At 39.3% G+C, this 24,077-nt stretch overlaps 1 pseudogene; it reads right to left on the bottom strand.

Moving 5' to 3' along the window:
• Positions 1–4,753: 4,753 nt before the first annotated feature.
• Positions 4,754–23,587, bottom strand: LOC126058381 (CCR4-NOT transcription complex subunit 11-like; annotated as a pseudogene).
• Between the last annotated feature and the right edge of the window lie 490 nt (positions 23,588–24,077).

The following is a 24,077-nucleotide window of genomic DNA, read 5'->3' as shown; positions in this document are numbered from 1 at the left end:
GTTAAAGAAGAGTAGCTGGCATGATCAATCCTGGTCAGGAACTTTCTTATAGTGAGTATTTAGTTTTGTGCATTAGAAAATCCTAAAAATCAATATATCTACTCTCAGTTTCTCTCTTTGACAGTAGATTTCATGGAACAACAGTTTCCTAATAGGTCAAATGTTTGAAAACTGCAATTGTTCCTTATGATTTCAGATTCAAAGGCCCAAGTTTCTGCCCTTGAAGCTTTATATTTCCCTTTTTTTTGAATCACTGCAACATAGTCTTAATCTGATTTATCATCCTGTTTTCACCAGATGCTGCAGAAAAGTTATAACACCACAAACTGTAATGTTGCTTTTTAAGAGACAAATCCAGTCCCATCCAAGGGACCTATCAGTTTATGTTCTGAAAACAAGACCTAAGGGCTCTAAGTTCTTTTTGAAATCTACTGAAAAGAGTTAAAATTATCTTAATTCTATGCAAAAATATAATGCAGTGTTTTGGGGGTGATTTACCAAATTCTGTGCATCTTAAGCTCGCAAATTAAGCTACATGACCCAGAAAGTGGAATACAGAGCCTCCATTATTTAACAGTAATTAAATTAGGGAGCATAGAGAGTTGCTGCCTTCTAAGATCCTCTTTCAGTGGAATGACTGACTCTCCTCGATGCCTGGGGCCTGCAAAAGGTACAAATACATGGAATAGACCAGATATAAGAAAGACGTGAGTAATTAATTCAGTCAAGAATGACATTTGCCTAGTTATTTTTATTTTGCTTTTTAAACATTGCATCATGCTTAATAACTGTAGGGGTGAATACAAACCAAAAACAAGGAAAAAAACAAAAAACAGACACATATATTTCTGCCCACCCTTGTGCAAAAAGAAAAAGAGTACCAGTCTCTCTTTTTTCTTTTCTTTTTTTTTTCTAACAGCATTTCTTTAGAGTGCTTGCAAGTTGAAATTCTTAGCGACCCTATAAGGACAGAGTAGAACTGCCCCAAAGGGTTTTCAAGGAGTGGCTTGTGGCTTTGAACTGCCAAGGACATTTTGGTTCTCTGCCAAGCTCTTATATTCTTTTAAAGGACTAAATAAACTTGCCAGTTTTACAACCCAGGAAGGTTTTCTCAAGAACCTAGGATCCATCTCTTTGAAATGTAAATAACAGAAAGATAGCACCCCTCTCTGCATGGAAGTTTAAGGTAGGTACCAGTTCCTGTCAAGTCAGTTTGGAACTGGTGGTAGACTGGTTAAGAGCTTGGTTGCTAACCAAAAGTTCAGCAGTTCGAATCTACCAGCTGCTCCTTGGAAACCCTATGAGGTAGTTCTACAAACCACAGTTTCTGCAGTAATCAGCCCTCAAATGGTTAGGACTTGGTCAATAACTGCCAGCTTCCTTAATTTTTTGCCTTCACTCCCAACTTGGGATCAGAGAAACATACTCCCCTGATCAATTATGTAGGTTGCCCCGCTTCTCTTTAGTCTTCCTCCAACTTCCCATGCCAACAATGTCCAATAAGAGCACACCCTATGCAGCCTTTTTTTTCCACTATTAAACTTTCCCTCTCCACTGCCTGCCTTTGAGTCTCTGTAAAATACACGTGATGGTGGCTGACTCCTTTGTCATAGCCAGCTTCGAATAAAGTGCTTTTGCTTGTTCTCACTTGAGTGGCCTTTGTTTATTTTCACAAATGAAAATACTATAGAAAACTCAAATACCTTGGTGAGTTCAGTCAATTATAATGCCACTGTATTTCTCAGATTTGGTAACATTTCCTCTCTTGCTAGCAAACGAAATGCCAGCTCTGAATCATTTAATCTTTTCTGTCTTTTTCAGCTACAGTGTAATCTTTACCTGCAACAGTGCCATTTTGCAAATGCTAACAATTGCTATGCCAATTGCAGGTGAAACATTTACCTCCCCTGCATGCTTCAAAAGAGAAATTCAGAATGTCTGTCCACAACCTTTAAGCTGGACATTGAGGCTGACCTGGGTAAAGAAGCCAAATCCCAGCTCTACCACTTCCCAGCATGTGGTCTTAGCTGTTACACTCTGCTGTAAGCTGCAGGTTGTTCATCTATAAATCTGGTTTAGTAAACCCTAACTCTAAAGGCTGGAGTAATAATTAAGTGAGATAATACATAAAAACAGTCAGCCCATCACCCACCTCCATGTAAGCATACTGCAATTGGTGCCTTCCCAGGTTGTACCTATGGTTGCAGTTGATGTTTTAATTACTGTCTTAGGCTGGGTTTTCTAGAGAATCAAAACCAGTAAAGCTTACAAATATATAGAGAGAGGAAAATTTACATCAAGGAAATGGCTCACACGTTTATAGAAGCTGGAACATTCCAAGTCCATGGGTCAGGATAGAGGCTTGGTTCTCCTGATTCAGGGAGCTACAGGGGCTGGAGAACCCAAGTTTGGCAGGACAGAGAGCAGAGCTCTTGTTCACAGGCTGTACAGATTGATGGACTCCAAGATCAGCAGGGAGGACCAAAGGTAAGCTGCTAGCTTGAGCACGAAGAACTGGAAGTCAGACGAACAGGAGCCAGCTGCAGGATATAAAGCCAGCAGAAGACCAGGAATCTTGCCAGAATGTCCAGTTCTATTCAATGCAGTCCACCTGACCAACCTTTTACTCACAGCAGATCCTATTATGGAGGTGTTCACATTATGTCAGATCTCATTGTGGAAGTGATCACATCATAATACGACTGCCAAACTACATCACAACTGCCAAACCACTGAGAATCATGGCCCAGCCAAGTTGATACACAACCTTGACCATCATAGTTACTGCAGTTAGCAGGGAAGGTATCTGTCAGGGACAACTCATCCGCCAGACTCTGAATCCTATTATTTATAATCCATGACATGTTCAATGCCCAAGACAACCAAGCAAACAGTCAAGAGAAGAACAGCAGCTCCTACACGCTCTTTGGTCCCCAAAGAATAATTCATCCTACTAGAACTAGAGTCAATATTTATTCAACTGTAGGTGACACATTTTGTAAACCTCAGTATGAATTACATAATAAAAGTTTTCCAAGGAAATCTACCTATAATTGTTCTATTTTCTTTATATTTATCCTTTTCCTTTCTGAATTAATTTACTTTTGAATACAAACTCTGGAAAGTATACTTATGATTGAAAGGGTCTAGTTTAATGGAATTAATGTAAAAGAATTAAAATTAAGAAGTTTAAATATGCATAATCTATTTTAATAATATAGCAATAGTAAAGCATTAAAACACATTCTTTACAACTTCTGAGATCTTTACACTAAGCAAAAAAAATCATGACATGGTATTGTTTGCTGCCATTGAGTTGATTCTGACTCATGTCTACCTCCTGTGTGCAGAGCAGAGGTTTTCAAGGCTGTGGTCTTTTCAAAACAGATTTCCAGGCCAAAGCTTTCTGAATACGTTCAAACCCCTAATCTTTCGGGTAGAAGTCTAGCACTCAACCTTTTGCACTACCCAGAGACCTGTTCCTGACATATAGTTTTATATATGTTCAGATGATTGACTACATTACTCATACTCATTGCTGTTGAGTAAATTGCGACTCATAGCTACCCTATAGGACAGAGTAGAACTGCCCCATAGGGTTTCCAAGGCTGCAAATATTTACAGAAGCAGACTGCCACATCTTTCTCTTGTGGAGAGGCTGGTGGGTTCGGCTGGTGAGTTCCAACTGCTGACCCTTTGGTTACCAACCAAGCGCTTTAACCACTGTACCACAAGCGCTCCATATATATATATGAGGTTTTATATATATATATATACACACACACACTTATTTTTTCATTAAAAAAAGAACTTCAGTGTAAGGCACTGTTGTCCAAGAGTTAAATGAAGAGTAAAAGTCCACACGATACCACCTCACTATAATGTTTCTCAAACACATCATTTACCCTACCACAGACATGAGGGTAATAATAGCACCCACTCAGGAAGCTATTTGAAATGGTATTCCTCTCAAAGCACTAACTGGTGTTTTTCCTTAAAAAAAAACAAATAAAAAATAAAACTTAAAAAAAGATTATGTTATACTAACAATAGTTACAGAAGAACTAGTCTTGAGAGAGGGGGAGAAAAAACAAACAGAAAACTGTACCAGCTATTCCAGCCTAGAAAAAGCTTTCTAGTAGTTCCCAAGTTTTTGTAAGAGTCCCAAGGAATACATTTCCTCTGTTGTCTAGTAATCCCCACGATAAGAAGGGATAAATTTAGAAGTGTGCCCTTGGTTCAGATGGTGTTTAATGAGAAGTTAAGAGCTACCTGTGCAACTGGGCTCAAGAACCAGATTTCTCTTGGTCCTCTGAGGATTCAAAATACTCACCTAATGTCACATCAAGGACAGGATCACAAATTTTTAAGACTATCTTAATTTACTATCATGAAATACATTAGCACTGAAACCTCAGGAAAACTGGATTCATGAATTATCAGAAGTCTGCAACGTGGCTTTTAAACAAAAACAGGCACTTTGCTCTTTAGTGCTTATCTGCTCTTTTGCAATAATAGTTTTCTGGGATAACCGATCCTCCCATGGATAACAAGACACCTAAAAGACACATTTTTTTCAATTTCTTACCAAAAGTTCATCTAAAGGTAAAAAGTCATCCAGGAAAGTAAAACTTTAAGTAGATAAAGTATTGTTTATATGCACTACACCACGCAATCCACTCAGGGTTTTAACAGTTTTAAAAATTAAACCACGGTACGGGTGAACAATGACTGGTGTGGTTTCGATGAGGTATTACTTTGACATTTTAGTCTCAGAAGGGGTTTCCCCAGTATCCAACGTCTTCAACAACCAGAAAAGATCAGCAGCTTCTCATATCCTAAGGGGTTCAATACAGAATGCCTGAACTTCTATAAACAAGACCTGCACATTAATAATTTCGTTACAGATCAAGGATTGGAGGAAGACACAGACAAGGTGCACCAAATGACCCTTAAATTGTTCACAAGTAGAGATGCAATTGGATATATAAAGGTGGATAAATTCAAGAGGTAGATCAACAGCTGTAGTTAACTGATTTACAACTTCCATTGAATGTAAGGACATGTCGATATTGACCAGCACTTAAAAATACTCGGTTATCTGGTTCAACTGCATTAATTTCAGCAACATTTCTATAGCAGCTAGAGACTTGTCTTCCACGAGATCAGGAGGATTGGCTGGAGTCAGGCCAATATGATAAACAAGTTTTGCATTTTTTTTCAACTCACCAAGGAATGTGTTTGTTGAGGAGAAGATAAGGGGTATTTGAAGGCTTTGGCCATTATCTGCTTCATCTCTATACCAGTGCTATTCTTAACAGACATTGACTTATCCCACTGAATTGCATGGTCAGTCTCCGTTGGATTTAGCCATGCCAACTCATCCTCACAAACATGGAGTGGAGGTGTTAGAAAAACGCTAGCCGAAAATGGGTTTCAATAGGTGGTTTTGGTCCACTGACTAAAGCTTCTGTGTTTTGAGAGGCAACCAAACTGTCAAATCCAAAAATGGAAGAATTGAGGTCTGGGTCACTGAGAATGCTAGGGAAGCTAGCTTTACTCTGCGTTGGCAATTCTGACTGGCACTCAGCTAAGGCTACTTGAAGCCCACTTATGTCCACACACTGACCCCTGTTTCCAACACCCATGAAAGCAATCTGGCGAGGTGCTTTTAGAAGAGTTCCCTTGATGGTTCCAGCATTAGCTGGGAAAGAAAAAACTGTTCTGTTGGAGTTATAGGAGGTAAAAATCCGGAGAGTCGTGGTCAGTCTGGCTCCTGGCCACCACGCGCAGGCTTCACAGGGTCGAACAGGTGCCTGAAACTGGTAACAAAGGGGTTGGCTGCAAGCAGATTGAAGTTGTCAAGGATTTCATTTTACTTGGATCCGCAATCAACGGCCATGGAAGCAGCAGTCAGGAAATCAAAAGACACTGGGCAAATCTGCTGCAAAGACCTCTTTAAGTGTCGAAAACAAAGATGTCACTTTGAAGACTAAGGTGCACCTGACGCAAGCCATGGTATTTTCAATCACATCGTATGCACACAAAAGCTGGATGATGAATAAGGAAGGCCGAAGAAGAATTGATGCCTTTGAATTGTGGTGTTGGTGAAGAATATTGAATATACCATGGAAAGCCAAAAGAACAAACAAATCTGTCTTAGAAGAAGTACAACCGGAATGCTCCTTAGAAGCAAGGATGGTGAGACTGTGTCTTACGTACTTTGGACTTGTTATCAGGAGGGATCAGTCCCTGAAGAAGGACATCATGCTTGGCAAAGCAGGGAGTCAGCAGAAAAGAGAAAGACCCTCGATGAGGTAGACTGACACAGTGGCTGCAACAATGAGCTCAAGCATAACAACGACTGTTAAGGATGGCTCAGGCCCGGGCAGTGTTTCATTCTGTAGTGCACAGTGTTGCTATGAGTCAGAACTGATTCAATGAGACATTGCTGTTACCCTGTGTTGGGCTTTGTTTTTTTTTTTTTTTTTTTTGATCTTGCTTTGTTTTTTTGGATTTCTCTGTCTGGGTTGACTTCTGGTTGATTTGCCCAGTGTTCTAGTCTTGGGTTGATACCTGATATTATTGATTTTCTAACCAAAGAACTCCCTTTAGTATTTCTTGTAGTTTTGGTTTGGTTTTTACGAATTCCCTAAACTTCTGTTTATCTGGAAATGTCTGAATTTCACTTTCATATTTAAGAGACAGTTTTGATGTATATATGATTCTTGGCAGGCAATTTTTTTCCTTCAATTTTTTAAATATGTCATCCCGTTACCTTCTTGCCTGCATGGTTTCTGCTGAGTAGTCCGAGCTTATTCTTATTGGCTCTCCTTTGTAGGTGACTTTTCTTTTATCCCTTGCTGCTCTTATAATTGTTTCTATCTTTGGTTTTGGCAAGCTTGATTATAATATGTCTTGGTGACTTCCTTTTAAGATCTACCTTATGTGGAGTCCGATGAACATCTTGGATAGATATCTTCTCATCTTTCACAATATCAGGGAAGTTTTCTGCCAACAAATCCTCAACAATTTTCTCTGTATTTTCTGTTATCCTCCCTGTTCTGGTGCTCCAATCACTCGTAGGTTATTTCTCTTGATAGAGTCCCACATGAGTCTTAAGGTTTCTTCATTTTTTAAAATTCTTTTATCTGATTTTCTTCAAATATATTAGTACCAAGTGATTTATCTTTGAGTTCAGAAATTCTAGCTTCTATTTGCTCAATTCTGCTCCTCTGACTTTCTATTGAGTTATCCAATTCTGTAATTTTATTGTTAATCTTCTGAATTTCTGATTGCTGTCTCTCTATGGATTTTTCCACCTTATTAAACTTTTCATTATGTTCATGAATAATCTTTCTAATTTCCTCAATTACTTTATCTGTGTGTTCCTTGGCTTGTTCTGCATATTGCCTCATTTCCTTCCTGTTGTCTTGAAGGGAGGCTGAGAACATTTCCCTTGAGAAAAAGAACAAGACAAGGATGCCCTTTATCACCACTCATATTTAACTTTTTGGTGGAACTTGTAGCTAGAGCAATAAGGCAAGAAAAAGAAATAAAGGACATCCAAATTGGTAATGAAGAAGTGAAATGCTCCCTCTTTGCAGATGATATAATACTATACATAGAAACCACAAAAGCCTCCATGAGAAAACTACTGGAACTAATACAAAGATACAGTATAGGCACAGGATACAAGATAAACATACAAAAATCAGTTGGATTCCTATACACCAATAAAGAGAATGATGAAAAGGAAATCAGGAAAACAATACCATTTATAATATTCCCTAAAAAAATAAAATACTTAAGAATAAATCTAACCAGGGATATAAAAGACTTATACAAAGAAAACTATAAAGATATTTCATTCTTTCTGAAATTAAGAGGATTTTCTTCATCAAAGGTTTTTAGACAGTTTTGGTCTTTTTGCATCACATGGTGAAATTACGAAGACTTAGATGATATCTGTGTTAAAAGAGCATTAAAAATAATTTTTTTTCTGTATATTCATTTTCCCACTCTTGAAAATACTGAAGTTCAGTTTGTATGTACTGGGGTGGTGGTGGTAATATTTAATAATTGTAACAATAGCTCTCTTTCATAGGGCCCTCCCTCTGTGCCTGTTTCTGTACTTACCACTTCACATTTATTTAATCCTTCCAAAATCTGTACGTGATTGATATTATTATATCCGTTAACTGACCCAGTTTGATGACACAAATTTTCCAAGATACCATAGTTGGTAAGTGACAGAGTCAGGATCTGAGCCCAGACAATCTGTTTTCAAAGATAGATCTTTTATACCATGGCCTCTTTCTGAACTAAAGATTGTGCCCAGTGCCTGAATGAGTGGACAACTCCAAGATGAAGAGTCTCAATGTCTTATCAGCTGAGTCAGTGAACTCTTCCTTATTTATGGCAAATTGTCTATTATGTTGTCTAGTGCCATCCTACAGGATTTACATGGCTCTTTTTCAGTGCAGCCAACCAAAGCTAAGGTATGGATATGGATAAGCTATCGCAGCTGCCTTCCCTGCTCTTGCACCATCACTTTGTGTCCTACCTGTGCCCGGTGGACCATCTGCTTCAGGCACTGCCACTTCCAGCATTGGGTTGAAAGCTGGAAAGGCTATGAAAGAGATGGGGCTGTAGCAAGGAGGTCTAGGGAAGCAGAAAGGGGAAGTCATTGGGAAAGTTTTTATGGAGTCAGAATCAAGGCTCTAAAGCAGGTTTTCCAGTTCTCAGTGCTGCCCAATAATTGCGTCTTTCCATTGATTAGTCTGTTCTTTAGTATTCTATTCAACAAATGTTTATTGAGTGCTGCTATGTACCAGGCACTGTTCTAGGCAGTAGGTATCCAGCAGTGAATGAAAAACGGCAAGACTCTGCCTTCATGGAACATACCTCCTATTGTCAGGAAGACAGATAGTAAATAAACAGACAAATAAGATGGTGAAATGTGCTTTGGAGAAAAACATGAAGCTGCATAAGAGGAAAGGGAATTCTAGGAGAGGGTGAGAAGGTAGATGGGGGAAGGAGGATTGCTTTTAATGTAGGGTGGAAGGGAAGGTGTCTATGATAAGGTGACATATGAGTTGAGCACAGGCCATGGGAATGGCTGAAGGAAGACCATTTCAGGAGAGGGCACAAGTACAAAGGTCCTGAGGCAAGAGCATGCCTGATGTGTTTGAGAAACAGTAAGGAAACCAGTGAGGCTGTAATGGAGCAAGGGGAGAATGCAGTAGGAGGTGATACCAAAGTAGTAATGGAAGCCAGATCATGTAGGAATTGTCAGCCACTTAAAGGACTTTGACTTTTCCTTTGAGAGAAAAGGCAAAGTTTAAGTAAAAGAGTGCCATAATATGACTTATGTTCCATACAAGCATTCCCTTCCACCACACTTTACCTCTGCAAGAACATTAACAAAACTTTACATCCAAAAGAATACAGTTCCTTTTACCTATACATCATGCTGACTTCCAACAGAAAATTACAAGGCATACTATAAAGCAAAAAACAATCTGAAGAGAAAGGGCAGGTATCACAAGCAGACTCAGACAATGCCAGAGGTGTTAGAATTATCAGACTGGGGATTTCAAATAACTATGACTAATATGTTAAGGGCTCTCATGGAAAAAGTGGACAACATGCAAGAATAGATGAGTAGTCTAACCAAAAAAATTGTGAACAATAAGGAAATGTGAGAAATCAAAATTTGCAACAGAAATGAATAAGGCATTTGATGCACCTACTAGTAGACTGGAAATAGCTGAGGGAAGAATCAGTGAGCTTGAAGATATTTCAGTAGCAAATTCTCAAACTGGAAGTCAAAGAGAAAAAAAGATTGGAGGAAAAAAAAGGACTATCCAGGAACTGTGGGGCAATCACAAAACATGTAACATATGCATAATGGGAATACTAAGAGGAGAAGAGAGAAAGGAACAGAAGAAAGACTTGAAGCAGTAAGGACTGAGAATTTTCCAAAATTGTTGACAGACACCAAACTACAAATCCAGTAGGCCCAGAAAACACTAAGCAAGATAAATTCAAAACCAAAACCCGTTGCTGTCGGGTCGATTCCGACTCATAGCGACAAAGCAAGATATATACGAAAAAATCTGCACCCAGGCATATCATATTCAAATTACAGAAAGTCAAACAAAAAGAGATAGTAACACCTCTTCCTTATTAATTGTTAGAACACATAGATAAATCAGTAAGGATATAAAAGGTTTGAATAGCATTATCAACCAAATTAACCAAATTGCCATTTATGGAGTGGGAATTAGGTTAATTGCAGGTTAGGTTAACCATTGCAGAGTCTAATTCTTTGCAAGTATACATGCAACATTCATCAAACTAGACCGTATAACCCAAATTCTAACTCAGTGACCCCATGTGTTACAGTAGAACTGTTTCATAGGGTTTTCTTGGCTCTAATCTTTATGGAAGCAGATTGCCAGGCCTTTCTTCTGTGGTGCCACTGGGTAGATTTGAACCACCAACCTTTAGGTTAGTAGACAAAAGCAAACCTCTTGTGCCACCTAAGGACTTTAGATACCCATTGCTATTGAGTCAGTTTTGACTCATAGCGACCCTAGTACTGGGTATAAGTGCCTCATAGGGTTTCCAAGGCTGTAGTCTTATGGAAGAAGGCTGCCACATCTTTCTCCTACAAAGTGGCTGGTGCATTCGAACCTCTAAGCCTTCAGTTAGCGGCCGAGTGCTTAACCATTGTACCACCAGGGGACCTTAAGTACCTTATACTGTTGAGTCGATTCTGATTCATAGTGACTCCATCGGACAGAGTAGAAGTGCCCCATGAAGTTTCCATGGAGCCACTGGTGAATTCAAACTGCTGACCTTTTGGTTAGCAGCCACATCCCTTAACCACTATGCCACTGCCCTAGAACAGCTTTCAATACATTTAGGAGGATCGGCATCATAGAGTATGTTATCTGACCACAATGCTATGAAATTAGAAACCAATAACAATAAAATATCTATAAATTTTCCAAATAGTAGAAAATTAAGCAGTGTACTTCTAAATAATTCTTGGTTCAAGGAAGAAATCACAAAGGAAATTAGAAAATACTCTTTTTAGTATAATAATATGTTTCTAGTGAAGGCTTACATAGCAGTTTAGGTTCTCATTCAACAATTTCTGCACAGATTGTTCAGTGACTTTGGGTACATTCTTCATGATTCATGAACTTTCTCAATATTTCTGTTATGGTTGTTCCACTTTCATTAATCTAGTTGCCCTGCCTCCTTGCATTCTTACCTTGGTTTTAAAGTAATTGTTGACTATTTGTTCTCATAAAGACGATTTTTTATAGGATCACAGTAGTCATGGGTGGTATTCTTTATTTTAGGAGCCTATCTATTATTTAGCTAAAAGATAACCTCAGGGTCTAGTTTCAGTTCAAGGTTTAAAGAGTATCTCAGGACAGTAGTCCTCCAGTCTCATCCAGTCGAGTAAGTCTGGTTTTTGCTTAGTTTTTTATGGATTTGAGGTTCTATTCCACATTTTTGTCCCATACTATCAGGGTCCATCTACTGTGGCCCTGATCAGAATGGTCGGAGGTGGTAGCCGGGCACCATCTAGTTTTTTTTTGGTTTCAAGGTAGATGAGGTCATGGCTCGTGTAGACTATTTGTCTTGTAGACTAGTTTCTTCTTTGAGCCTTTGGTTTCTTTCTTTCTTTTGTTCTGGATGAGTAGAGACCAACAGTTGTATCCTAGATAGGCAATTGCAAGCTTCCAATAATCTAATTTCCCTGACTCTTACATTCTCATCTTTGTTTTAAAGTAATTGTTTACCATTTGCTCTCATATAGATGATTTTTTTTAAGCGGCACATTACTTATGAGAGGTATTCATTATTTTGTGAGGCAATCTGTTATTTAGCTACTGGCATTAGTTTCAGTTCAAAGTTTGAAGAGTATCTCAAAGCAGTGATTTCAGGGAGTCCTCAAGTGTGAACCAGTCCAGTAAGCCCCCCTCTTTTTCTGTATTTGATGATAAATATATATATTTATTTAATTTTTATTTTGCTTTGAGAGAAAGTTTACAAATCAAGTCAGTCTCTCTCATAAAAACTTATATACACCTTGCTACCAAAACCAAACCCACTGCCATTGAGTCGATTCCGACTCATAGGGACCCTATAGGGCAAAGAAGAACTGCCCCATAGAGTTCCCAGGGAGCACCTAGGTGGATTCGACCCACTGACCTTTTTTTTTTTTATTATTAACTTTTATTGAGCTTCAAGTGAACGTTTACAAATCAAGTCAGACTGTCACATGTATGTTTATATACATCTTACTCCACACTCCCACTTGCTCTCCCCCTAATGAGTCAGCCTTTCCAGTCCCTCCTTTCGTGACAATATTGCCAGCTTCCCACTCTCTCTATCCTCCCATCCCCCCTCCAGACAGGAGATGCCAACACAGTCTCAAGTGTCCACCTGATATAATTAGCTCCCTCTTCATCAGTGTCTCTCTCCCACCCGCTGTCCAGTCCCTTTCATGTCTGATGAGTTGCCTTCGGGAATGGTTCCTGTCCTGTGCCAACAGAAGGTTTGGGGACCATGACCACCGGGATTCCTCTAGTCTCAGTCAGACCATTAAGTCTGGTCTTTTTATGAGAATTTGGGGTCTGCATCCCACTGATCTCCTGCTCCCTCAGGGGTTCTCTGTTGTGCTCCCTGTCAGGGCAGTCATCGATTGTGGCCAGGCACCAACTAGTTCTTCTGGTCTCAGAATGATGTCGGTCTCTGGTTCATGTGGCCCTTTCTGTCTCTTGGGCTCTTAGTTATCGTGTGACCTTGGTGTTCTTCATTTTCCTTTGATCCAGGTGGGTCGAGACCAATTGATGCATCTTAGATGGCCGCTTGTTAGCATTTAAGATCCCAGATGCCACATTTCAAAGTGGGATGCAGAATGTTTTCATACTAGAATTATTTTGCCAATTGACTTAGGAGTCCCCTTAAACCATGGTTCCCAAACCCCCGCCCTTGCTCCGCTGACCTTTGAAGCCTTCATTTTATCCCGGAAACTTCTTTGCTTTTGGTCCAGTCCAATTGAGCTGACCTTCCATGTATTGAGTATTCTCCTTCCCTTCACCTAAAGCAGTTCTTATCTGCTAATTAATCAGTAAAAAAACCTCTCCCTCCCTCCCTCCCCCCCTCGTAACCACAAAAGTATGTGTTCTTCTCAGTTTATACTATTTCTCAAGATCTTATAATACCCACTGACCTTTTGGTTAGCAGCTGTAGCACTTAACCACTACTCCACCAGGGTTTCCTATACACCTTGCTACATACCCCCAATTACTCTCCCCCCTAATGAGACAGCCTGCTCCCTCCTTCCACTCTCTTTTTACGTGTTCATTTCACAAGCTTCTAAGACCCTCTACCCTCCCATCTCCCCACCAGTCAGGAGGTGCCAACATAGTCTCAAGTGTCCACCTGATCCAAGTAGCTCGCTCCTCACCAACATCCCTCTACTACCCATTGTCCAGTCCAATCCATGTCCGACGAGCTGGCTTCAGGAATGGTTCCTGTCCTGGGCCAACAGAAGTTCTGGGGACCATGATCATCGGGGCCCTTATGAGAATTTGGGGTCTGCATGCCACTGTTCCCCTGCGCCCTCAGGGGTCCTCCATTGTATTCCCTGTCAGGGCAGTCATCAGTTGTGGCCGGGCACCATCTAGATCTTCTGGTCTCAGGATAATGTAGTCTCTGGTTCATGTAGCCCTTTCTGTCTCTTGGGCTTGTAATTACCTTTTGTCCTTGGTGTTCTTCATTATCCTTTGATCCAGGTGGGTTGAGACTCATTGATGCATCTTAGATGGCTGCTTGCTAGCATTTAAGATCCCAGAAGCCACTCTTCAAAGTGGGATGCAGAATGTTTTCTTAATGGATTTTATTATGCCCAGGGACTTAGATGTCCCCTGAAACCATGGTCCCCAAACCCCTGCCCCTGCTTCACTAACCTTTGAAGCATTCAGTTTATTCAGGAAACTTCTTTGCTTTTGGTTTAGTCCAGTTGTGCTGACGTCCACTGTATTGACTGTTGTCCTTCCCTTCACCTAAAGTAGTTCTTATCTACTATCTAAGTAGTAAATATCCCTCTCCCACCCTCCCTCCCTCCCTCCTCTTATAACCGCTAAACAATGCATTTTCTCAGTTTAAACTATTTCTCAAGATCTTATAATAGTGGTCTTAAACAATATTTGTCCTTTTGCAACTGACTAATTTCACTCAGCATAATGCCTTCCAGGTTCCTCCATGTTATGAAATGTTTCACAGATTCCTCACGGTTCTCTATTGATGCGTAGTATTCCATTGTGTGAATATACCATAATTTATTTATCCATTCATCCTTTGATGGGTACCTTGGTTGCTTCCATTTTTTTGCTATTGTAAATAGTGCTGCAATAAACATGGGTGTGCATATACCTGTTAGTGTAAAGGCTCTTATTTCTCTAGGATATATTCCGAGGAGTGGGATTGCTGGGTCCTATCATGGTTCTATTTTTAGCTTTTTAAGGAAGCGCCGAATAGATTTCCAAAGTGGTTGTACCATTTCACATTCCCCCCAGCAGTGTATAAGTGTTGCAATCTCTCCACAGCCTCTCCAACATTTATTATTTTGTGTTTTTGGATTAATGCCAGCCTTGTTGGAGTGAGATGGAATCTCATTGTAGTTTTGATTTGCATTTCTCTAATGGCTAATGATCGAGAGCACTTCCTCATGTATCTGTTAGCTGCCTGAATGTCGTCTTTAGTGAAGTGTCTCTTCATATCGTTTTCCCATTTTTAATTGGGTTGTTTGCCTTTTTGTGGTTGAGTCTTAGCAGAATCATGTAGACTTTAGAGATCAGGTTCTGGTCGGAGATGTCATAGCTGAAAATTCTTTCCCAATCTCTAGGTGGTCTTTTCACTCTTTTGGTGAAGTCTTTAGATGAGCATAGGTGTTTGATTATTATTAGTTTCCAGTTATCTGGCTTCTCTTCAGTTTTTTTAGTAATGTTTTGTATTCAGTTTATGCCATGTATTAGGGCTCCTAACGTTGTCTCTATTTTTTCTTCCATGATCTTTATCGTTTTAGGCTTTATGTTTAGGTCTTTGATCCATTTGGAGTTAGTTTTTGTGCATGGTGTGAGGTATGGGTCTGGTTTCCTTTTTTTTGCACGTGGATATCCAGTTATGCCAGAATCATTCCAGCATCATTTGTTAAAAAGACTGTCTTTTCCCCAATTAACTGACACTGGGCCTTTGTCAAATATCAACTGCTCGTATGTGGATGGATTTATATCTGGGTTCTCAATTCTGTTCCATTGGTCTATGTGTCTGTTGTTGTACCAGGCTCTTTTAACTACTGTGGCTGTATAATAGGTTCTAAAATCAGGTGGAGTGAGGCCTCCCACTTTCTTCTTCTTTTCCAGCAATGCTTTACTTATCCAGGGTTTCTTTCCCTTCCATATGAAGTTGGTGATTTGTTTCTCCATCTCATTAAAAAATGCCGCTGGAATTTGGATCAGAATTGCATTGTATATATAGATGGCTTTTAGTAGAATAGACATTTTTACAATGTTAAGTCTTCCTATCCATGAGCAAGGTATGTTTTTCCACTTACTTATGTCCCTTTTGGTTTCTTGTAGTAGTACCTTGTCGTTTTCTTTGTATAGGCCTTTTACTTTTCTGGTTAGATTTATTCCTAAGTATTTTATCTTCTTTGGGGCTACTGTGAATGGTATTGATTTGATGATTTCCTCTTTGATCTTCTTTTCGTTGATGTAGAGGAATCCAAGTGATTTTTGTATGTTTATCTTATAATCTGATACTCTGCTGAACTATTAGTTTCAGTAGTTTTCTTGAGGATTCTTTAGGGTTTTCTGTGTATAAGATCATGTCATCTGCAAACAGACATATTTTTACTTCTTCCTTACCAATCTGGGTGCCCTTCATTTCTTTATCCAGCCTAATTGCTCTGGCTAGGACCTCCAGCACAATGTTGAATAAGAGTGGTGATAAGGGGCACCCTTGTCTGTTTCCCATTCTTAAGGGGGATGTTTTTAGAATGTCTCCATTAAGGATGATGTTGGCTGTTGGTTTTGTATAAATGCCCTTTATTATGCTGAGGAGTTTTCCTTCTACTCCTATTTTGTTGAAAGTTTGTATCATGAATGGGTGCTGGACTTTGTCAAATGCCTTTTCTGCATCAATTCATAAAATCAAGTGGTCCTTGTATTTTGTTTTATTTATATGGTGGATTACACTAATTGTTTTTCTAATATTGATCCATCCTTGCATAACTGGTATAAATCCCAGTTGGTTGAGGTCGATTATTTTTTAGATATGTTGTTGAATTCTATTGGCTAGAATTTTGTTGAGGATTTTGCATCTATGTTCATGAAGGATATAGGTCTGTAATTTTCTTTTTTTGTGTGTGTTGTCTTTAGCTGGTTTTGGTATCAGGGATATGCTGGCTTCATAGAATAAGTTAGGGAGTATTCCATCCTTTTCTATGCTTTGAAATACCTTTAGTAGTAGTGGTGTTAAGTCTTCTCTGAAAGTTTGGTAGAACTCTGCAGTGAAGCCGTCAGGACCAGGGGTTTTTTTTGGGGGGGGGGAGTTTTTTGATTTTCAATCTCTTTTTTGTTATGGATCTATTCAGTTGTTCTACTTCTGTTTGTGTTAGCTTAGGTAGTTAGTGTGTTTCTAGGAATTCATCTATTTCTTCTGGGTTTTCAAATTTGTTAGAGTACAATTTTTCATAGTAATCTGATAGGATTCTTTTAATTTCAGTTGTATCTGTTGTGATATGGCCCATCTCATTTCTTTTTTGGGTTATTTATTTCCTTTCCTGTATTTCTTTAGTCAGCCTGGCCAATGGTTTTCAATTTTGTTGATTTTTTCAAAGAACCAGCTTTTGGGCTTGTTAACTCTTTCGATTGTTTTTCTGTTCTCTAATTCATTCAATTATGTTATAATTTTTATTATTTTTTTCTCCTGGTCCCTGAAGGTTTCTTTTGTTGCTCTCTATTTGTTCAAGTTGTAGGGACAGTTCTTTGATTTTGGCTCTTTCTTCTCTTTATATGTGTGCATTAATTGATATAAATTGACCTCTGAGCACTGCTTTAGCTGTGTCCCAAAGGTTTTGATAGGAAGTGTTTTAAGTTGCGTTGTATCCTATGAATTTCTTTAGTCCCTCCTTAATGTATTGTATAACCCAGCCGTTTTTGAGCAGGGTATTGTTCAGTTTCCAATATTTGATTTCTTTTCCCTGGTTTTTCTGTTATTGATTTCTACTTTTATGGCCTTATGCTCTGAGAAGATGCTTTGTAATATTTCAATGTTCTGGATTCTGTACAGGTTTGCTTTATGACCTAATATGTGGTCTATTCTAGAGAATGTTCCACGTACACTAGAAAAGAAAGTATACTTTGCAGCTGTTGGGTGGAGTGTTCTGTATAAGTTTATGAGATCCAGTTAGTTGATTGTGGCAATTAGATCTTCGGTGTTTTTGTTCAGCTTCTTACTCGATGTCCTGTCCTTCATTGAAAGTGGTGTTTTGAGGTCTCCTACTATAATTGTGAAGGTGTCTAATCTCACTTGTCAATTCTGTTAGAGTTTGTTTTATGTATCTTGCAGCCTTGTCATTGGGTGCATAAATATTTAATATGGTTATATCTCCCTGGTAAATTGTCCCTTTAATCATTATGTAGTGTCCTTTTTTATCGTTTGTGGTGGATTTAAATTTAAAGTCTAATTGGTCAGGAATTGATATTGCCACTCCTGCTCTTTTTTGATTGTTGTTTGCCTGACATATTTTTTCCATCCTTTGAGTTTTAGTTTATTTGTGTCTCTAAGTCTAAGGCATGTCTCTTGTAGGCAGCATATAGATGCATCATTTTTTTTTTATCCAGTCTGTGGCTCTCTGTCTCTTTATTGGTGCACTTAAGCCATTTACATTCAGCATAATTATAGATAAGTGTGAGTTTAGTGCTGTCATTTTGATGCTTTTTTCTGTATGTTGTTGACTATTTCATTTTTCCACTTCCTTTTTTTGTGCTGAGAAGTTTTTCTTTGTAAATTGTGTGTTCCTCATTTTCATAGTAGTTGAATTTATTTTTGCTGAGTTTTTATGGTTATCTTGGTTTTTATTTTGAAGTATGGAATTGTTAGACCTCTTTGTGGTTACCTTAATATTTACCCCTATGTCTGTAAGTAAAAACCTAACTTGAATCATCCTATATCGCCTTGGTTTCCTCTCCATATGGAAGATCTATGCCTCCTGTATTCAGTCCCTCTTTTTTGATTATTGTAATCTTTTACGTAATGACATCAATGGTTCCCTGTTTTGATCTTTTTTTATAATTAATTTTATTTTGTGTTTGTGATATACCTATCTGAGTTGATATCAGGATGTTCTGTTTTGTGACCTTGTGTTGTGTTGGTATCTGATATCATTGATTTTCTGACCAAATAATTTTCTTTAGTAATTCTTATAGCTTTGGTTTGGTTTTTGCAACTTCTCTAAGCTTGTGTTTATCTGTAAATGTCTTAATTTCACCTTTTTATTTCAGAGAGAGTTTTGCTGGATATATGATTCTTGGCTGGCAGTTTTTCTCCTTCAGAGCTCTATATATGTCATCCCATTGCCTTCTTGCCTGCATGGTTTCTGCTGAGTAGTCTGAACTTATTCTTATTGATTGCCCTTTGTAGGTTACTTTTCGTTTATCCCTGGCTGCTTTTAAAATTTTCTGTTTATCTTTGGTTTGGGCACATTTGGTGACAATATATCTTGGTGATTTTCTTTTGGGATCTGTCTTGTATGGGGTTCGATGAACTTTTGGATATATATCTTTTCATCTTTCGCAATGCCAGGGAAGTTTTCTGCCAACAGATCTTCAACTATTCGCTCTGTATTTTCTGTTATCCCTCCCTTTTCTGGAACTCCAGTCACATACAAGTTATTCTTCTTGATAGAGTCCCACATGATTCTTAGGGGTTCTTCATTTTTTTTAATTCTTTTATCTGATTTTTCTTCAATTATATTGGTATCAATTGACTTATTTTCCAACTCCCCCACTCTGCAAACTAATTCCTCGATTCCGCTCCTCTGACTTCCTACTGAGTTGTCCAATTATGTAATTTTATTGGTAATCTTTTGGATTTCTGAATGCTGTCTCTCTATGGATTCTTGCAGCTTATTAATTTTTCACTATGTTCTTGAATAATCTTTTTGATTTCTTCAACTGCTTTATCTGTGTGTTCCTTGGCTTTTTCTGTAGATTGCCTTATTTCATTTCTGAGGTCATCCCTGATGTCTTGAAGCATTCTGTATATTCGTGTTTTATTTTTATATCTGGCAACTCCAGGAATGTATCTTCATTTGGGAAAGATTTTGATTCTTTGATTTGGGGGTTTGTAGAAGCAATCATGGTCTGCTTCTTTATGTGATTTGATATCGACTGCTGTCTCCGAGCCATCTATAAGTTATTGTAATGATTTATTTTATATTTGCTTACTGTGTCTTATCTTCTTGTTTTGTTTTGTTTCAATACACACAGATGGGCTACTAGAGTGAGCTAACTTAATTATTGGAGCCTTTGAATTGCTTATTCCTGTTACCAGCTGGTTTGAGCTGTTACCCAGTATATGAGCATATGTATCTATTCACTATTCTTGAATCGAATCAGCTCAGGTGTTCTGATAGTGGGTCAGCTAGTGTGTGGTGTAGGCTCTCTGCTACTGACTTAGAGGAGTAGTGGTGATGGTTGTATGTACCGGTTTCTTGTAACAGCAGGGGGTCACACTCTGAGGAGGGCAGGGTGCTGACAGCCTTCCCCCAAGTGCCAGTGAGGTAGGTGTGTCTCTATTCCTAAAGCACTTTGGTAGGTGGGCTCTGCAGCTGTACCTTAGGCACCCAATGCTTGTACCTCTAAAAATTGGTAGGCATTGCTATCCTCTGACCCCTTTAGCAGCTGGTTAGGTGGTGTGGATGGAACCTCAGCCCTCAGTTCCATGCTACAGATCAGTGAGCTCTCTGTTTAATAGGTAGAGTGGTCCAAAACTTGCCTTCCCACTGGTCAGCTACAACAATTACAGCTGATCTCTAAAAGAATTGCCTTTGCATTAAAATAGCCACCTGGTTCCAGGTAGGGGTGAAAGCCAAAGCCTGTGGATCTCTTATACCTGGATGGTGCTTGTTCTGTAATGCTATTCCAGTTTAGAGAAATCAGGAAAGGATTTTTCACCTGATTGTTAGTTGCTGCTTTTCCAGGCCAGGATGGGTTAGAAAAGAAAAAAAAAAACCTGCAAAGCACTTCAATCTCTGGCCCAGGGAATTCCAATGTTAATGAAGCAGCCTGGGGCAGGGAGGGGAGGGATCAGATAGATAAAAAAAAATTAGATAAACTTACTTCTCTTGTTTCATGAGGACTGTTTTATCTGAGACTCCGGAGGAGTGTGTAGCCTGTGTGTGCTGGCTAGGTCCCTGCGGAGATTGCCCAGGGGGTTAGCACTGCAACCTTGCTTGCCTTGTCTCAGGAAGCCACGATCATCTCCATAGCTCTGCTTCCAAGACTCCGCAAGGGTTCAGGTCTGGGACGTGGCTTGCCCGGCCCTGGAACTGGTCGCTTCTTCAGCGAGCGGTTTCTCATTCCCCTGAGGGCTCAGGGCTGGGGAGGAGCTAGCCTGACTCCGGGACTGCTCCTTCCTTCAGCGCGTGGATTCTCACTTCCCTGTCACTCAGGTCAATTCCCTAGTTCTCAGTTTGATGGTCAGCGTTCCTAGATTGCCATGTACGTAATTGCTTCACTTGTTTTTCTGAATCTTTTGCAAGAGGGGTCAGCTGGAGCTTCCACCTAGTCAGCCATCTTGGTCCCCCCCAATTTTTTTTAAATGAGTTGAAATTCTGTGCCACATTTATCTCCCATGCTATCAGAATCCATCTATTGTGGCCCTGATCAAAAGGGATGGTAGTGGTATCTGGGCACCATCTAGTTCTTCTGGCCTCAGAATAGATTAGCTCGAGGTTTGTGTAGACTTTGTTTGTCTTGTAGGCAAGTTTCTCCTTTGAGTCTTCGGTTTTCTACATTGTCTTTTGCTGCAGATGAGTAGAGAACAATAGTTGTATCATAGAAGGCCACTCACAAGCTTTGAAAACCACAAACACTACTCAGCAAATGAGGATATAAAACATAACTTTATGAACCATATCATGCCAAGATGTTCTATGAGACTCTGGTCCTAATAACTTCAAATCCAGAAAGCCAATCCTGCGGGTTTCATCTCAGTGTCCTCTTTTTCTGATAGGGTGATCTGACCTTCTTTATTTTCCCCCATGTCGTGTGCAACATCAAACACACCAGAGGGTGTCATGTGACCATGATGGACCCCAGTTGACTCCACATAGGCCTCCTACCTTACTTGTACCCACTCAAGGACTTCTGCACCTTATGGCGACTCTCTTTTCTTTTGGTGGATTCTACCGCTTAAAAGTGTACTGACACCTCTTTCCTGGAATAATCAAGTAACTTCTCTGTACTACAAATGGATCCCTTGTAGCCTGGCCAGTCTGCTTTATATGTTCAGTATAGCATTATTCCCAACATGACAACTGTACTTTGTAGTAATTATGTACTCTTTTTTTGGCGGAATGGTGGTTGGCCTCCTTTTATATTGTAAAATACCATGTATTTTAAATACGATATTTAATAATTCATGCTAGGTTTCATAGGTTTCTTTTCCTTTGGTTTTGAATATTCTTTTTCTTGTTGCTTTGTTTTTAGCAGTGACTCCCTATGCTTTGTGCCTTCAGTTCTCCTAGCCATTAATCTGCTCTATATCTTTGTGTGTTGTAGATTTTCCTGTAAGCGGGATCAAGCAATAATTGTTCTTGGGATTTCAGTTATTTCACACAGAACAATGTTTTCAAGGTTCATCCATTTATTGCAAGTAACAGAACTCCACTGCTCTTGTCACTGCATAATATTGCATGTACCTATTTGTCATGTTTTGCTTATCCAATCATCTTTTGATGGACACTTGGGTTGTTTCCACCTTTTTCATTCAGTGAATAATGCTACAATGAACATGAGTGTCCAAGTACCTGGTTCCTTACTTTCAGTTCATTTGTGTACATGCCTGGGAGTGGAATAACAAGGTCATATGATAATTCTATGTTAAATTATTTGAGGATCCACCAAACTGTATTTTACAGTGGCTGCAGCACGTCATATCCCCAGTAGCAATGCACTCCCAGTTTGTTCACGTCCTCACCAAATCTTTTTTTTTTTCCTTGTTTGTTCGTTTTTATTCTGGCAACATCCATCGATGTGGTAAGGAATGATACCTCTCTGACTAATAACGTTGAACATCTTTTCATGTGCTTACTGGCCATTTGTATATTTTCTTTGGAATAATGCCTTAACGCCTTTTGTCCATTTTTAAGATAGATTGTTGGTGTTTTTGTATTTAGCTCAGGCAGTCTATGTATCTGGATATGAAACCTTTAAACAGAGTAGAGATTCCGAGTACGTTCTCACAATCAGTAGTTGTCTTCACTTTCTTGATAATGCTCATTGTTGCACAAAATATTTAAATTTTCACCGAGAGAAATTTATCTATTGTTTCCTGTGTCACATCTACGAAAATGTGGGACAAAAACCCTAAAATATAACCCTGGGTTATATTTCTAAGGGTTTTATGGTTTTAGCTCTCATATTCAGGTCATCGATCCTTTTAGAGTTAATTTTTGTATTTGATGTAGAGTATGTGTCCAACTTCATACTTTTAAATATGGAGATCCAGTTGTTCCAGCATCATTTGTTGAAGGGACTATTCTTTGCCCATGGAATGGGCTTGCATCATTGTTGAAACAAATTGGGCAAAGATGTATGAATTCATTTCTGGGCACCCTATTCCTTTAGTCTCTATGTCTATCCTAATGCCAGTACAAAACTGTTTTGTTTACTGTGTGTTTGTAGTGATACTTTAAATCTTGAAGTGTGAGCCCCATACTTTCTTCTTCTTTTCTAAAATTGTTTTGTATATTCAGAGCCCTGTGTGTTTGCAATATTTCTGTTATACAGACTTGGTAGATGTTTTTGAGTTCTTGCGTGTTTCTTTTTCTCTGTTTTACTGAATTTGTAAGTGGTAAGACATGAATTCTGGGATTTAGGAGAGAGGAATAGGAGATTCTCAGCATCTCGACCCAGGACTGAAAATTCCACATTAAGATGGCATGAAGGAGATTGCCGGAAGGGCTGGTGATGAACAGAGCTGGGAGATCTGGGGCTCATTTTTGTGAGGTTTATGTCATGGGTTGGAGAGAGAATGTACCCTGAAGAACCAAGTCCTCCTACGATGGAGAAAAGTGAAACATGCTTGGCTGTGCCCTGGCTGCCATCAAGGGCACAAGGAGGGTCAAGGTAGCAGAGTCCATAGCATCACAGTTTTGGGAGATGGGCAGGGCCGGCATGTCCCTGGCTGCCATCAAGGGCACAAGGAGGGTCAAGGTAGCAGAGTCCATAGCATCACAGTTTTGGGAGATGGGCAGGGCCGGCATGTTCTCTGAATGAAGCTACTTTCCCAACATCACAGTGCTCATCTATAGTGTGGAGGTGCCTTTTTATAATAAGAACTCCCCACACAGCCATTTAATGAGACCATGGGTAAAGAGGTCTCATCACAGAGACAGATGTCAATCCCCTTCCTGTTCAAAAATATAAGAAGTCCTCAGGGGCTTCTCACCAGCTCTACCCTGTGGCCTCCGAATGGTGACTGCCAAAATCAGCAGACTCTGAAGCTGTTCCTCACTAAGTACCTGAAAGACAACAGGGAGTTGAAGCAGAATCTGAATCCATGCTCTAAATGTTGGTTGAGAAGATGGTTACACGATGATATTTAAAATTCCTGAAGTTCACTAAATTATAAATTGAAATGGGCAAGTTCCATTGCACGCAAATTACACTTCAGAGGAAATGAACTGTAACGGAAAGAATTCTTTTTTTTTAACTGTGTCAATGCCTGATTTGTAACAGTAAAAGTCTATACAA

This window comes from Elephas maximus, chromosome 14 (assembly GCF_024166365.1).
Source record: "Elephas maximus indicus isolate mEleMax1 chromosome 14, mEleMax1 primary haplotype, whole genome shotgun sequence".
Classification (NCBI taxonomy): Eukaryota; Metazoa; Chordata; class Mammalia; order Proboscidea; family Elephantidae; genus Elephas; species Elephas maximus.
The sequence above is the reverse complement of the archived record's forward strand: the minus strand, read 5'-3'. Positions and strand labels throughout refer to the sequence as shown.